The sequence below is a fragment of the Sciurus carolinensis genome, chromosome 5 (genome assembly GCF_902686445.1).
Source record: "Sciurus carolinensis chromosome 5, mSciCar1.2, whole genome shotgun sequence".
NCBI classification, from domain to species: Eukaryota; Metazoa; Chordata; class Mammalia; order Rodentia; family Sciuridae; genus Sciurus; species Sciurus carolinensis.
Window position 1 is genome coordinate 89,259,459 of NC_062217.1, and position 13,468 is coordinate 89,272,926.

The 13,468-nt window shown below is 39.8% G+C and overlaps 1 pseudogene; it reads right to left on the bottom strand.

Moving 5' to 3' along the window:
* Window positions 1–643: 643 nt before the first annotated feature.
* Window positions 644–1,957, bottom strand: LOC124985495 (adiponectin receptor protein 1-like; annotated as a pseudogene).
* Window positions 1,958–13,468: the final 11,511 nt, after the last annotated feature.

Below are 13,468 nucleotides of genomic sequence, written 5' to 3' on the forward strand. Positions count from 1 at the left end.
TCATGGAAAATATTTCTATTACAGTGCTTTTTAATTTATTTGCCTGTTAAGAAATTTTATTTATTTATTTTTCTTTGGATGCCAAGTGTCTGTTGTACTTTCTTTTATTATCATCATAGTCTTTGCATCAAGATACATAGCAATGATAGTAGGTTTCCTTTTAAAGCTTAGTATTAAATATTAAATATCTTTCCCCAGTTTAATTTTACATTACTCTGCCAAGAAAAAAAAAATTAAAACTCAAGTTATTTGTAGCCTAGACACACTTGCATGATTAGCTGGGCTATGTAAAAGTTGGTGTCTTTAGTCTTCCTGCTATGTAAGCAGAACTAGGTTCTAGAAAGATGGGACCAGGTTATAATTGTTTTTGAAAAGTATGCTACAAAAATGGATGGACTGTTATAAGCCAGGTTACAAAGTGAGGGTGGGGTAAGGGGGGGTCATTTTCTTTCAGGGAAAAAAAATAAATTCTGAAGAGTCCCAGTCCCTAATTTTTTTTTCCAAAAATGGTTGAAGGAAGGGGTAAAATCTCAAAATGAGCTTCAAAGTACTGTCTCTGTGAGGGTCCAGTAGTTGTCTTGCTGAGGAGGGTGACTGCCAAGGAGAGGGATGACTATGTTGACCATCCCCACCCACTCCAGCTAGGGGAATGGAAATGGAAAGTTTATTGCCCAGTGGCTGTGAAAGTGAGCTGAAGCTTAACTGGTACTGAATTCTCTAAGAGGTTTCTTCTAGAAACAGACAACTCAGACTCTTCCTCTCACTTCAGCAAAGAAGTTATTTTTAAAAGCACTTGGGAAATTCCTCCTTCACCTCAAGGTGGGAAAGCTCAGAAAAGGGACTCATCAGTACAGCCACCTTCTAGGCCATAACGGAATTCCTGAAGATTGGAGACCCCATAGGAGTGGACAAAGGCTGCTGCCACCACGAGGGCATGGAAAATCTGATGGGACTGGAACCATATGTCGAACTTTCTAGGAAAGAAGCACTCAGGAATCCCAGCAGCCTAAAGGCCAGATCCAGTGACGTATGTCACAGCCATGAGGAAGAACCTGCCCATCTGGCCCACTGTGGTGACCTTGACAAAGCCCTCAGCGATAATAAAGTGCATGGTGGGCACAACACCACTCAAGCCAAGTCCCAGGAACACTCCTGCTCTTGTTTGCCAGTGCCTAGGAGTGGCAAACCGGTCCCACTGTGCTATGATGATGGCAGAGATGCCCAGGACACAGACGATGGAGAGGTAGATGAGCCAAGGCTGTGGAGAGCAGTAGAAGGAGTAATAGAGCCAGGGGACAAAGCTCCCCATAATCAGTAGAGCAATCCCTGAATAGTCCAATTTGGAAAAAGTCCAAGAGACTTTCTCTGAATGACACTAGACGGTGTGGAAGAGCCAAGAGAAGCTGAGGCAGAGCACTGTACCCAAAAAGAACATGCCAAAAACCACCTCCTCCTGAACAGGGGCCATTAAGTACATATTTGGTCTAAGCATGGTCCAGATTCCCAAAAAGAGAAACAGCACAAAACCAAGTAGATGGGTCCAGATGTTGCCAGTTTCTGTGTGGATGCGGAAGATGCTCTTGAAGCAAGCCTGAAAGGAGGGCATGGGTGGTCTGTGGCCATGTAGCAGATAGTCATTGTCCTTCAGCCAGTCGGGGAGTACATCTTACGGGATGACCCTACAATGTCCCTCCCAGGCCTTATACACGAACTCCTCCATCTTCTCCATGGCATGGTGGGCCTGCAGGGGAAGTGTCAGTACCCGAACCTCCTCCACTTCTTCCTGAGGTACTGGGCATGTTTGCTCTTCTTCAGCCTTTTTTGGGTTGGCAATTACCTGTTTGCCCTTCTCTTCTAGCAGGGGTCCCAGTTCAGCCAGTTCCACCGAGTCAGTTTCCCTGTTATTGGCAGGTGCCCCATTGGCCTGTGCCACCACAGATCCTTTGTGGGAAGACATCTGGCTGGTACCTCAGTAACCTGTAGCTTCAGCTTGGGAAAATGCTGGGGTCTCTCAGCCCCAGGGGGCAGAGATCTCCCTGTTATGGCAAACACAGGGATGCTAGGCAGCTGGGGACGAGCAGACCACCCGCGCCTAGGTTGCGGATCTGGAGGCCGCTTTGGAGGCGGGGCGCAGTGGGAGGGGCCGGAAATGTCTACCACCCCGACAGCCAGGAAGCCTGGAGGCCCGGGTCCGCTGCCACGCGGGATCCCAGAACCCTTGGGATCTCCGGGCAGGCTACTCCGCGGCTGTCCCTCCTCAGGCCTGGGCTGGGGCTGCTGAAGTCCGCCGGCGCAGGCCGAGTCCCCGCCCACCTGCCAGCCCCGAGGAAACTTACGGAGAGGGGGAGGCTCTGCTGGGGGCCGCGGTCCACCAGCTACATCCCGTGGCCCTGGAGGCGGCCTGCGGCCAAGAGGCCCCGATCTTCAGCGCCCTCCAAGAGATTTTATTTAATGTCTGTAATAGACACAAATTGGAGCAACTCTTCAGCTTCCAAGGTCTCCAAAGAGTGATGGTGGTACTTCCTTTTCTTTTGGTTATTATAGATGGTTTCCAGGGAAGATACATGATCTAGCATAGATCTAGCATATCTCCCTCCCAGAGGTTGTTGTTCCTCCAATTTCTAGTTTCCCTGAACCGCGATTGCTGTGCCCTTCTTCAGATTCTATGAGCCTCACCAATGTCCATAGTTAAAATTTTTCTAACTAGAATGTGTTTCTGTTGCTTTTAACTAAGCAGTCATGATTTGTATGTGTTAGGCAATGGGCATTTTTAAAGTGAGTAATAATGGGTATGATGAAAAATAAAGCAGTCACAAGTGTCATGCAATTGAGTGGAGACAAGTCAATCATCAAGTATAAATCATGAGACAGATGTTTGCTAAGGCAAGAGTAAATGATGGTTTCCCTGAGAACATCAGAGTGACTTTTGACTCAGTCTCATTTGACAGGTACAAGGATGCAGAGAGCTAGATTCCTCTATTTTCCTTCACTCCCCACATCTTCACTTTCCCCATGATGAAACTGATTGGAATAGTCTGCACTGAGCATGGCATTCTGATTTTTCCACTCCTCTTGGCCATCTTTACCATCACTGTGTCCCTCAGCAGCCACAGCCCACCCAGGACAAAGAGGACCATGGAGAAGTGATATTTTCACTGTTTCAGCTACTCTTTTTAAACTAACAAACATATTTTGTAATAGTCTTTTAATATCCAGAAGTTCTTTTCTTAGGTAATAGAGCTTTTATTTTTACAAATTAAAAGTGTGAACAGTGCTTGTGATATAAAGGAGGGAAAAGGTCAAGATATTTAGAATGTAAGAGCGTGTACAGTCTCCCTTCTGTGTCTATTTGGATTGACTCCAGGACCATCTCTGGATATCAATACCCGTATAGTTACCAAGTCCTTTACTTTAGACCATCTGTTCACAGCCTCCTATACACTTAGAAATATCTCTAGATTCTTTGTAATACCTAATGCCATGTAAATGCTATGTAAGTTGTTGTTACACGGCACCATTTTAGAGAATAATAACAAGAAAAATGCCTGTCATGTTCAGTATAGACCCCAATTTATATTTTTCAAGTATTTTTGATCCATGGTCAGTTGAACTCACAGATGCAAACCCATGAATATGGAGAACTGATTGTTTATGCTCAGGAATGACTAGTTAGAGCAAAATGAACTAACTAAATGTTCATATTTCTCTGTATAATCAAGGTGAACATGGTAACTAAGAATACAAAATTATACACATGTATTTAAATGGCTACTAAGATGGTATAATCAGCTTTTCCACTGATAATGTGATTGTCCAAGGTAATGACAGTGCCTTATGAAAGATCCAAACAAGGCAAAGTATGCTTATAAAGTTAGCTGAATGAGCCCTTTTAACTCTGTACTCCAGTGGGAAGATAAGATGAACAAATTTGAAGGAAAGTAATTTAAAGGTATTAGATGGCAAAATAATTGATATTCAAATGAGGGGCCATATTTAATTAATACTATCAATTTGGAAATATAAGAGACTATCAGTACTTATAATTGTATTCCAAGGCTTCAAAGAGATGAAGCTGTCTACTGGATTACATTTGACTACTGAATTATTTAGCTAATTATATATTTATGGTACACATGACAATTAGCAGATGATATCCTATTGTGTTTATGTCAATACTGAAGATATTTAGAGCTGTAGTCTGCAAAACTTTCAATTGTCATTTTTGACAGACTATTAGAAATGACTTCTGAATGGGTACTCTGGATGTGTTGATTTTATTCTAGCATATCTGCATAAGTATTCTAGCATATGCATGTCCATGCATGGGTAGTTCAGATCCTATCCTGCTGTGCTGTACAAATGCAGCTTCCATTTATTAAATGAGCACTATAAAAGTATATATGTATAAATACTTGCTAGTTGTAAATATATAGGAAATAGACATTATATATGTGCTTTGTAATTCCTTTATATTAAAATTAACATTTTTATTGAAGGAATTATAAGCATGTTTACCAATAAAACTCAGTTTTTTCACAATTTAATATGATATTGAGATTTCCAATGAAGGAAATAGCTATGCAACCTACTTACCCAGTTAGGGCATGGTTAATACTTGATTGAAAGAAGTGAGTTCTGTTTTAAGATTAAATATATGTCAGTGTGTATGATCAGATTTAAAAGGCCTCATGTGTCTGTTAGTTGAAGATTATCCCACTAATAAGCCCAGGCATGATTCAAATTTATGCAATGGAAATTTAAATGCCATATGTAAGATTCACTTTTCTAGAACCATATTTTTAATGATGTACACTGTTGAAACTAAACCATTAATATGGAGGTAAAATGTGCTGCAATGAGTGTTATGTGACAAAGTGTTATAATGACTGGCTGATACAATCATGCAAGCCATCTTCAAGAAGAAGTGGTTGGACACAGATGGCATTGCACTGATTTGATCATTACTACAATAATGAAAGAGTCACAAGATTTCTTTGATATTTATTTAGTTTAGGGGAATAATAGTGGTGACGATCATAACAACACCCACAGCTAGCATTTCCAGAGCATGAAATGGTTTTCTTAACATTTTACATGCATTTCCAAGTCTCATGATGTAGTATTGACTGAACATACCTACTTTAAAAATCTGAAATGTGAAATTCTATAAAATCCTCAACTTTTTGAGTGCTGTGTGACATCATGAATGGAAAATTCCAAAACTGACCTCACATGGTAGGTCATAGACAGATGCAGCCACTGCGTAGCATAATGTTCACAGTATTTTCAAGGACAACCAGTTATTTGTAAATAGCAATGGAAAATTCATATGCATGGAGTAGGCATTTCTACTTCAAGCACATAAGAATCTTAATATAAAATTACATTATTTAGTGCTTTCTGTTATCTTACTTGATCTTGATAATGATTCTGTAATGAACTGGTTCTCAACTTTCTTAAATCATATTTTATTTAATAGCTTTGTAAAAGAGATTTTAACCAGTTTTTAACTTCAAAATGAATTCTCTTTCCACTAGAATCCACCTAAAAGATCATTTGACTTAACCCATTCATTTTACATGGGAAAAAAACTGAAGAACTGAGTGTTCAAGTTGCTTTCCCATGTAATTGACACTTACACAGAAACAGCGAAAAGGAAATTTAACTTGAAAGACCAAGAGAACAAGAACAAATATATGATCAAACTTACACAGTACCTGCTTTGCCTATTAAGATTGTAAATTTTATTTTTGTTTTTCTTCTAATCACATATGGAAGTAGCCTCAACTTAAAATAGCAATTTTTCAAGACCTATTTGAAGTCTAATGAATACAACCTTTCCTCTCTTGAGATTGAGTCAGTCTATGCTTATTAGCTTAGTCTTTGTTGGTATTTTCTTTAAATAGTTGTGTAAGAAATTCTTCTTCTTCATTATTTGTATGAAGCATGAAGAAATTTATTTTATAGTAGAGAGAACCATACACTAACATTTATGCAGAGGTTCTTGAACTTGTCTGTACTGAATCCCAAGAGATACATGGATACATGTTTTGAGGTTCATGAGGTTGGATTAGAAATAATGCATTTTATTCTTATTATCCTTTACCAACAACTTAGCATTTCCTTTGATGTTAAGTGTAGTAATAAACCACAATAACACTATTGATCCTAGGTGCCTGTGTCACCAGTAGAAGTGAGAGCATTTCATACCACAGTGAATTTATATGAGATGTCAAACAATGTGTATACTAACCACTACTTTAAGATTATGATTATTGGTTATTCACATACTGGCTATATTTAAATAAATCATTTTCTTTGGCACTACTGTGAATATTGTTTTCTGTGTTTAAAAATCATGGAGATCCATGAGATTCCCTAGATCACCAAACAAATCCCTGGCTCAAAAGATTTTTTAGGAACAAAACATTAGAAATGCTCCAGATATGTTTCAACCAGAATGAACCAAAAATAAGACCAGTGCCTTTATCCTGTACAAATTCTCCTTTCAAAGTTGTAGTTAAAATATGAATTACTGTCTCTTTTGTTTCCTTTTGTCTCTGGGGCCTGAACTCAAGCAGTCATTAATAATTTTTTCATCACAGAATCATGAAGTCATGTACTAGCTGTGTGAAAGCCCAATGCTGTGCCTCTGCTTTTACTTTTTACAAGACCACTAACCTCAACCTACATGGTCTTGTATACAAAGCAACAGCACTATACATCTGTTCAAGATATGCGTGCACTTTGTAAGACCCAGGCTCTTCCACTTTCTGTTCAGCTAATGGCTTTGCATATAATGATGTCCTAAATGTCACATGTGGTTTTATTTCATTGGTTGTACCATCAGTTTCTTTTTCCTTTTTTAAAATACCTTTATTTTGTTTGTTTAGTTTTTTTTTTAATTATCAGGGTATTTATTAGAATACAGAGGATAACAGAAAAACAGTGGAAACAACAAAATGTCCAGAAATACAGAGACTGTTTCAGCAAAATCCATATACAATTATTAGAAATAATTTTGTAGAAATCTATTTTGTGGCAGGCCCTGTTAGTTTCCTGTTTAAAATCCCTTAGGCACCTCTTCTATGCTAAGAATATTGTTCAGAGCAGAGACGTTCCAGGTGCAAAATCGTGACAACCCTTATCCCACATTCCCAGCAACCCTCGGGGGTGGACATTCTAGTTATGGACAATGACATGTAATAAGTCTACTGGGGATTTCTAAAAAGTTTTCTCCGAAAAGGAAAAGATACCATTGATTCCAACAGTCAATCACCCACCGCAGACCTGGTGAGACTAACCCTTGTTTATTAAGCAAGGACAGGGCATGTTTTGTGCTCTTTGGGGCAAATAGGGCCCCTAATGATGGTTGATTCTGTGGTAGGCTGCTCAGATCCCCCACACATCTTTAGGACTTCCAGCGACAGGAGTGCTACCAGTCACAGCCTTCAACTGCCCACTAGCTCTTGAAGCTAGTACTCACTTGAAGTCAGCTGCCTTGTCCAATGACACCCGCACCTATTCCCCAGGGACAGCACACATCTAACAACACAGGAATATAAACACCCAGTCTTCTTTTTTTAATTCAGGATCACTTGCAGGGCCCTCTAAATGACCAAGTTGAAGTCACTTTTTTTTTTCCTACTCAGAGTTGCCTAACTTCCCCTCTCTCTCTAATCTTATGTCACTCCCTTCTCCCATCCATGTTGATCCTGAAAGTACTTCCTGATCAGCTTCCTGGGCACAAATCTCTGTCTCAGAGTCTGTTTCCTGGGAAAACCCAGCCATAACACTACTGAAACATTTATTCAAATGAAACTATGTTCAAAATATATTGCTACATGACACAACAACAGATTATAAAGAGGTATGCATGATGTCATTCTAATTTTCTTGTACAGATTATGTATCTGCATAGAAAAAAACATCTGGAAACTTTTCAGGAGATAATATAAAAAGAATATGATCTTGTGATTGTAAGGAACCCCATAGAAACCCCGCCAGACACGGGAAATCACATAAGGGAATTTATTAAGCAAACAGAGTGTCTCCCTGCAGGGTAAGAGAGAAAATGAGAGGAAAAGAGAAAGGAAAGCAAAAGGGCATGTGCTAGAGAGAGTGGAAAGTGAGGAGGAGGAAAAACAAGTGTATAGGAGAGAGAAGCAAGAGAGGAAAGATGGCGGTTGAATTCCGCTGGGCTAACAGGGGACCAATAATGGAGAAGGATACTTGCAAGCTGACTGATGCACCAATAGCAAGCTAGGATGTTCACAGATTGACAAGTGGATGGGAGGCTGGGAAATGACTGCAACGAAATGGGTGAGGGAGCAGCTTTATACATTACATTCCCCCATTTCTGTTTTTATAAGAAAATCTTTTGCTCTCCAGTTCTTTTTGAAGCCTTCTCTCTTCTTCCTAAGTGACTGGGGCTGGTTTTGCAGGTGAGATGTTAAAAGGCCATTCTCCTTCCAGACTTCCAAAGGCAGATGGTTTTCATGGACTTAATTTTCTCAATTTGACTGATCCCCTATTTCTACACTAACTGCCTACCCCCAATTCTAACTTTATTTACCCCTCTAATTCTAGGAACTCCTTCACTGCTGTAGGAAAAGGGGTTGATGACCGATCTGGCTTCTTCAAGCTGGAAAGGGGCAGCATGGGGCAAGCAGTTTGGAGTTCCCTTTTTAGAAATCGGGTCAATTGAGGAGTCTATGGTAGAAGTCCGGTTGGGAAGAGCAGGTTTTAAAGGCATCTGGGGATGGGTGCTTCTATGAGAGAAGAACAAAAAGACATAAGTACTGAAATGAGACTGATACAATATAAATGTTGCAGAATCTGGAACGTGACAATGAATATCACAAAGATGACAGAAGTCAATAATTCCTCACCAGGGGGTGGAAGAACTGAGAAGTTGTTCCCATAACAAGGCCTAGCAAAGGCTGGAGAAGACAAGCCCTTTATTTGGGAACTTTAACATTGTTCAGGTTATTAGGAATGTAAACACAACATGTAGTAGAGACCTCTATACTTCTGTTTCTAGCAAACATAGATTAAGCCTACCTGTGTCTGTAGGCCTTAAACTGACTAAAACTTCTGACTCTGGCAGTTTCTCTTGATAGTTATCAGACAAATTTGCCTAAGAATCTCTTTTGTAGCTTTTAGTCTTTATTCTAGTAGGCTAACACAAGTGTACATCTTAAGTTACATTTAAGTATTATTTCTTTTAACTGCCCAAGAATGGATATATTTTGGTTTTAACTGTTTTGCTAGGTGTTTAAGATCAAAGTTTAAGATCAAAGTTGGTCAAAGTGACCTGTTCCTGTCTGTTAAAGAGTCAGCTGAGTTCCCACAGGGGTCACTCATAGAGAACTTAAGAGCAGCTTCTTAGCTCCATTAGTGCCATTGGTTAGGCAGGGTCTCCTTGATGAGGTGTCTTCCCTTGAAAGCACTAGGGATGTCTCCCTTTTTCTTTGACCCTCCTCCACAGCAGGTGCACTGAGTGGCTTTTCCTCTAGTGGTCTAATCAATCTCCTTGGTCAGGAGGTTGTGTGACCCAGAGTTGTAAACCTTCTTAGAGAAGTCCTCTTGTTCCCTGGGTTCAGACTGACTTTGAGGGCAGGACCCAAATATGGACTTTTCTTGACCTCTGTATTTAATCTCAATCTCTAAGTTTGATCTTAACCATCAAGCAAGTCAGTCTTACCAGTCATAAAGCAAGAGTACTGGGCTTTAACTTCAATGTCTATAACTTTACAGTTATTTACTCCCTTTTATCTAATTGGGGTTTACATTATCTGTTCTATAGGTGGTGGCTTACTATTCCAAGTTAATTTATGGTGTTCACTCTTGAAACAGTACTTCTGCAAAATATTGATCAGGCAACAATTAGAGTTTACAAGGAAAATACAAAATGGAATCACCAACAGTAAAACATTCGGTTTGTGCAATAGCTCTCTTGAATTTTGGCTGAGTTCCCATTTGAGATCACAGTAATCTTTACAACAAACATCAAACTTTTGAACACAACTTTAAATGAGTTAAAGTCTGGCTTACTTTGGAACCATTCTGACGTGCAGCAGGGTTGTGAGTCAGAGCCTTATCTCAGGTAAGGCGGGGCTTTTCACAAATCTTAGGTAAAATGTTTTAATCCTGAACCTAATATTTCCTCTTTTGCCATGACCAGCATGACCAAATTCTCAAGTTCAATGAGGGGAAAAGGAGTATTAGAAAATAAAGGGTTATAAACACAGATTTTGAAGATTAAGCTGAGATCAGATGGAGCTCTGTTCTCTGATGGAAATGCGGATCTAAAGAGTTATGTGAGCAATCTTTATGTATGTGCAAATTTTCTGCTTAGGTTCCAAAGTTACTGTAAGGTGGGCAGGAACCAGAGAAGGGAGCTGATGAAACACTGGTTATCTTGCAAAAGAATTCCTTCCTGCCCAAGAGCTGTGTGCCTGAGATCAATGTATTGCCACAGCAGTTAGGTATCTTGTGCCCCTGCACAGGAGCACTCTCAGGCACCAGGCATGCCACAGCCATGAGGTCATCAGAGACCCCAATCTCAGTCACTGTTGTCCCATTTTTGCTACTGCACATTACATTCTTTCTTAAATGTCATTTTAAGAAGTTTACATATATTGACTCCTGAGTCTATATGAACATTAGTTAACACAATTTAACATTATATCTAAAACATGAATTAAAGAAAGGTTGAGAGAACTTTTAAGATTCCTTTTGTGTGGCAAAGTGGTAAAATGCTTTCATGCTTAACCTTTAAACAAATCAGGCTCTCAATAACTTTTAGAAATACATTTAACAAATTGTACATATACCCTATTGATGACAGGTCCTATAATAGAACATTAAATGATAATTTTACCATTACAGACAAAGTTTAATTTGGAGAATAGCAGCTTGATAAATTTTCTGCTTTAAAGGCTTGTATACCTGGAAAATATGAACATATTTAATATACAAAGAATAATGATTTTAAGTATGTTACTCCATGGAATAACTGTAAATTAATTAGATGTCTCTAACAAACACATTTGAGTAATCCTGCACATGTTGACTCTAATTCACCCATCTTATTGTAAAAAAACCAAGATATCAAGACAAGTGTACCAACAGTATTTGCTGTCTCTTTCCTTTTGAAGAAAAGTCCTAGAAAAATTGATGTTAGATATTTTATAAACATCAATATTTTATTAGTGTGGTCACCTAGAGACTTGTGGGTTAATTTTAAAGACATTTTACTTCTATTAGTTTGCCCAATTTAAATTGAACCTCTTTAAATCATGTGCATTAAAAATATTTGGATCCATTTTCAAAATTTTAATTTTTATGTGTGCTTATATTTAACACAAAAGCAAAGGCCCTTGTAATGCTTATCTCCATTGAAATGTAATGGATGTTCAAAAATAACTTTAGAGTTGAATAAAAAGAACTGATCAAAAATTATTAACCTAGGTATGTAGGATCAAAATTGTGAGCTCAAAAATGTAGCATTTAAGAAAAACAAAAGTCCTAGAAGAAAAATGATAATGGTCATTAATTAAAACATGAGAAAATGAGAAGGAGAGAAAAGTGAAAGTGAGAAAAGTATTCTGAGTTGTAGCCCAGGAGAATTTAAAATGGACATTTTTTTTTTCTTTGGGTTTGAGACTAGTCTCCCACTGCACCTTCCTCCATTTACATTTCAATGTAAGCCTTGACTGAGATCTGAATCTGAAAGGGGCTAAAATGTTCTAGCAGAAACTTGATGCTTAGGTCCTTTTAACCGTTTTTCCTGGTTAGTAATTAATTTAGGTTTGGATGCAAAAAATTGTCAAACAGTTATCTCCCACTACTTGTGGGGAATGGGGCTGCTTATATTACATGGGGAAGCAGGGGAAGATGGAGAAGCATGGTCTGGAGGGGCTTGAGCCTGCAGGAAGAGCCAAGAAGCAAGAAAGAAGATACTTGAAGATAAGGAATCCCTTTGTATCTGCCCGCTTGCTCACGGAAGCTCTGTGCCATTACACAGATGGATTTTGATGGCTTTAAGTACTGTGGGTCGGCCAAAGGTTTCCTAGGATTGAATCTGCCAGATTGGAGGACCCAGATTCCATGGTGGGGACTGATGCAGCCGAGTCTGTGGCCAGGGCATCCCGAGGTCAGAGTACTGGGCTGGAGATGAGGGGCAGCACATTGATTGTGTCGTCACGCAAGCACCAATGTGTGTGCCAGGCAAAAGCTGAGAAGGGTTTGAGGACCTGATATCAGGGTTCTCGAGTATGAGTGCGTGAGTGTGAGATGAGCCTCAACCCTGAGAGAATCTCCACCATAAAATCAGGAATCCACCTGGCAGATAAGACCGACTATAGAGGCTTGCCGTAACTATAAAAGTTGTGGCTGGGGGGTACCCCGACCCCTCAGCTGCCTCGAGGGTCCCGCATAAATTGCCTAGGGGAACTGGCCTAGAGGACTCACCAACCTGAAGTCTGGTGATGAATGCAGAGCAGAGAGTCTGGCAGAATGGTGGAGCCATGTCCGCAGGCACTGGGGTGTCGGATGGGATTCCACTCATTAAGAGACAGTGAAAGATCCCATCCCAAGTCACAGCACCATTGTAAGGAATCCCATGGAAACCACGCTGGACTCGGGAAATCACATAAGGGAATTTATTAAGCAAACAGTGTCTCCCTGAAGGGTAAGAGAGAAAATGAGAGTAAAGGAGAAAGGAAAGAGAAAGGGCATGTGCTAGAGAGAGTGGAAAGCGAGGAGGAGGAAAAGCAAGTGTCTAGAATTTTTTTTTTAATGTGGTGCTGGGGATTGAATCCAGTGTGTCATGCATGCTACGCAAGTGTTCTACCACTGAGCCACAAGTTCAGCCCCCACTTTTTAGGAAAACTGATGTAAAGCAAGGACATCAGAAATGGAAAGGAGCTGAGGTTTGATGAAAAAGTAGAGCACACGCATACAAGATCTTCTGGGATACATGGGAGTTGGGGGAAGCTCCCAGAGTTTTCCCTAAAATAGCCAGTTTCAAATAAAACAATCAGCTAGCACTTCTGTTTTACTTTCTTAAAACTGAATATAATAATTTCATAAGTATATAACAAATTAAGCCAATGTCAAATAATATTACAACTTGATTATATATAAGATCTATTATAAAATCACCATTTTAATTGTACAATATTAACAATTTGTCGGGGGCGGGCTCTGAGGGCCCCAGAGCCACACCATGGCCTGATCTCTAAGATGGCGCCTGGCAGCTTGCCAGTCTTAGCTGCACTCAAGTTTTAGGAAGTAACTCTGGTTGGCTGTTGTACATGAGGCAATCCTGGTATCTGCCTGGAGACTGTTCCTTGATAGGCTGACTTTCCTGGTAGTCTACTCTCTGATAGGCTGATGTTCTCAATTTAAGTCTGAGACTTGTGGAATAAAGCCCTTTTGGTTCCTGTGATCAAGAAGAGCA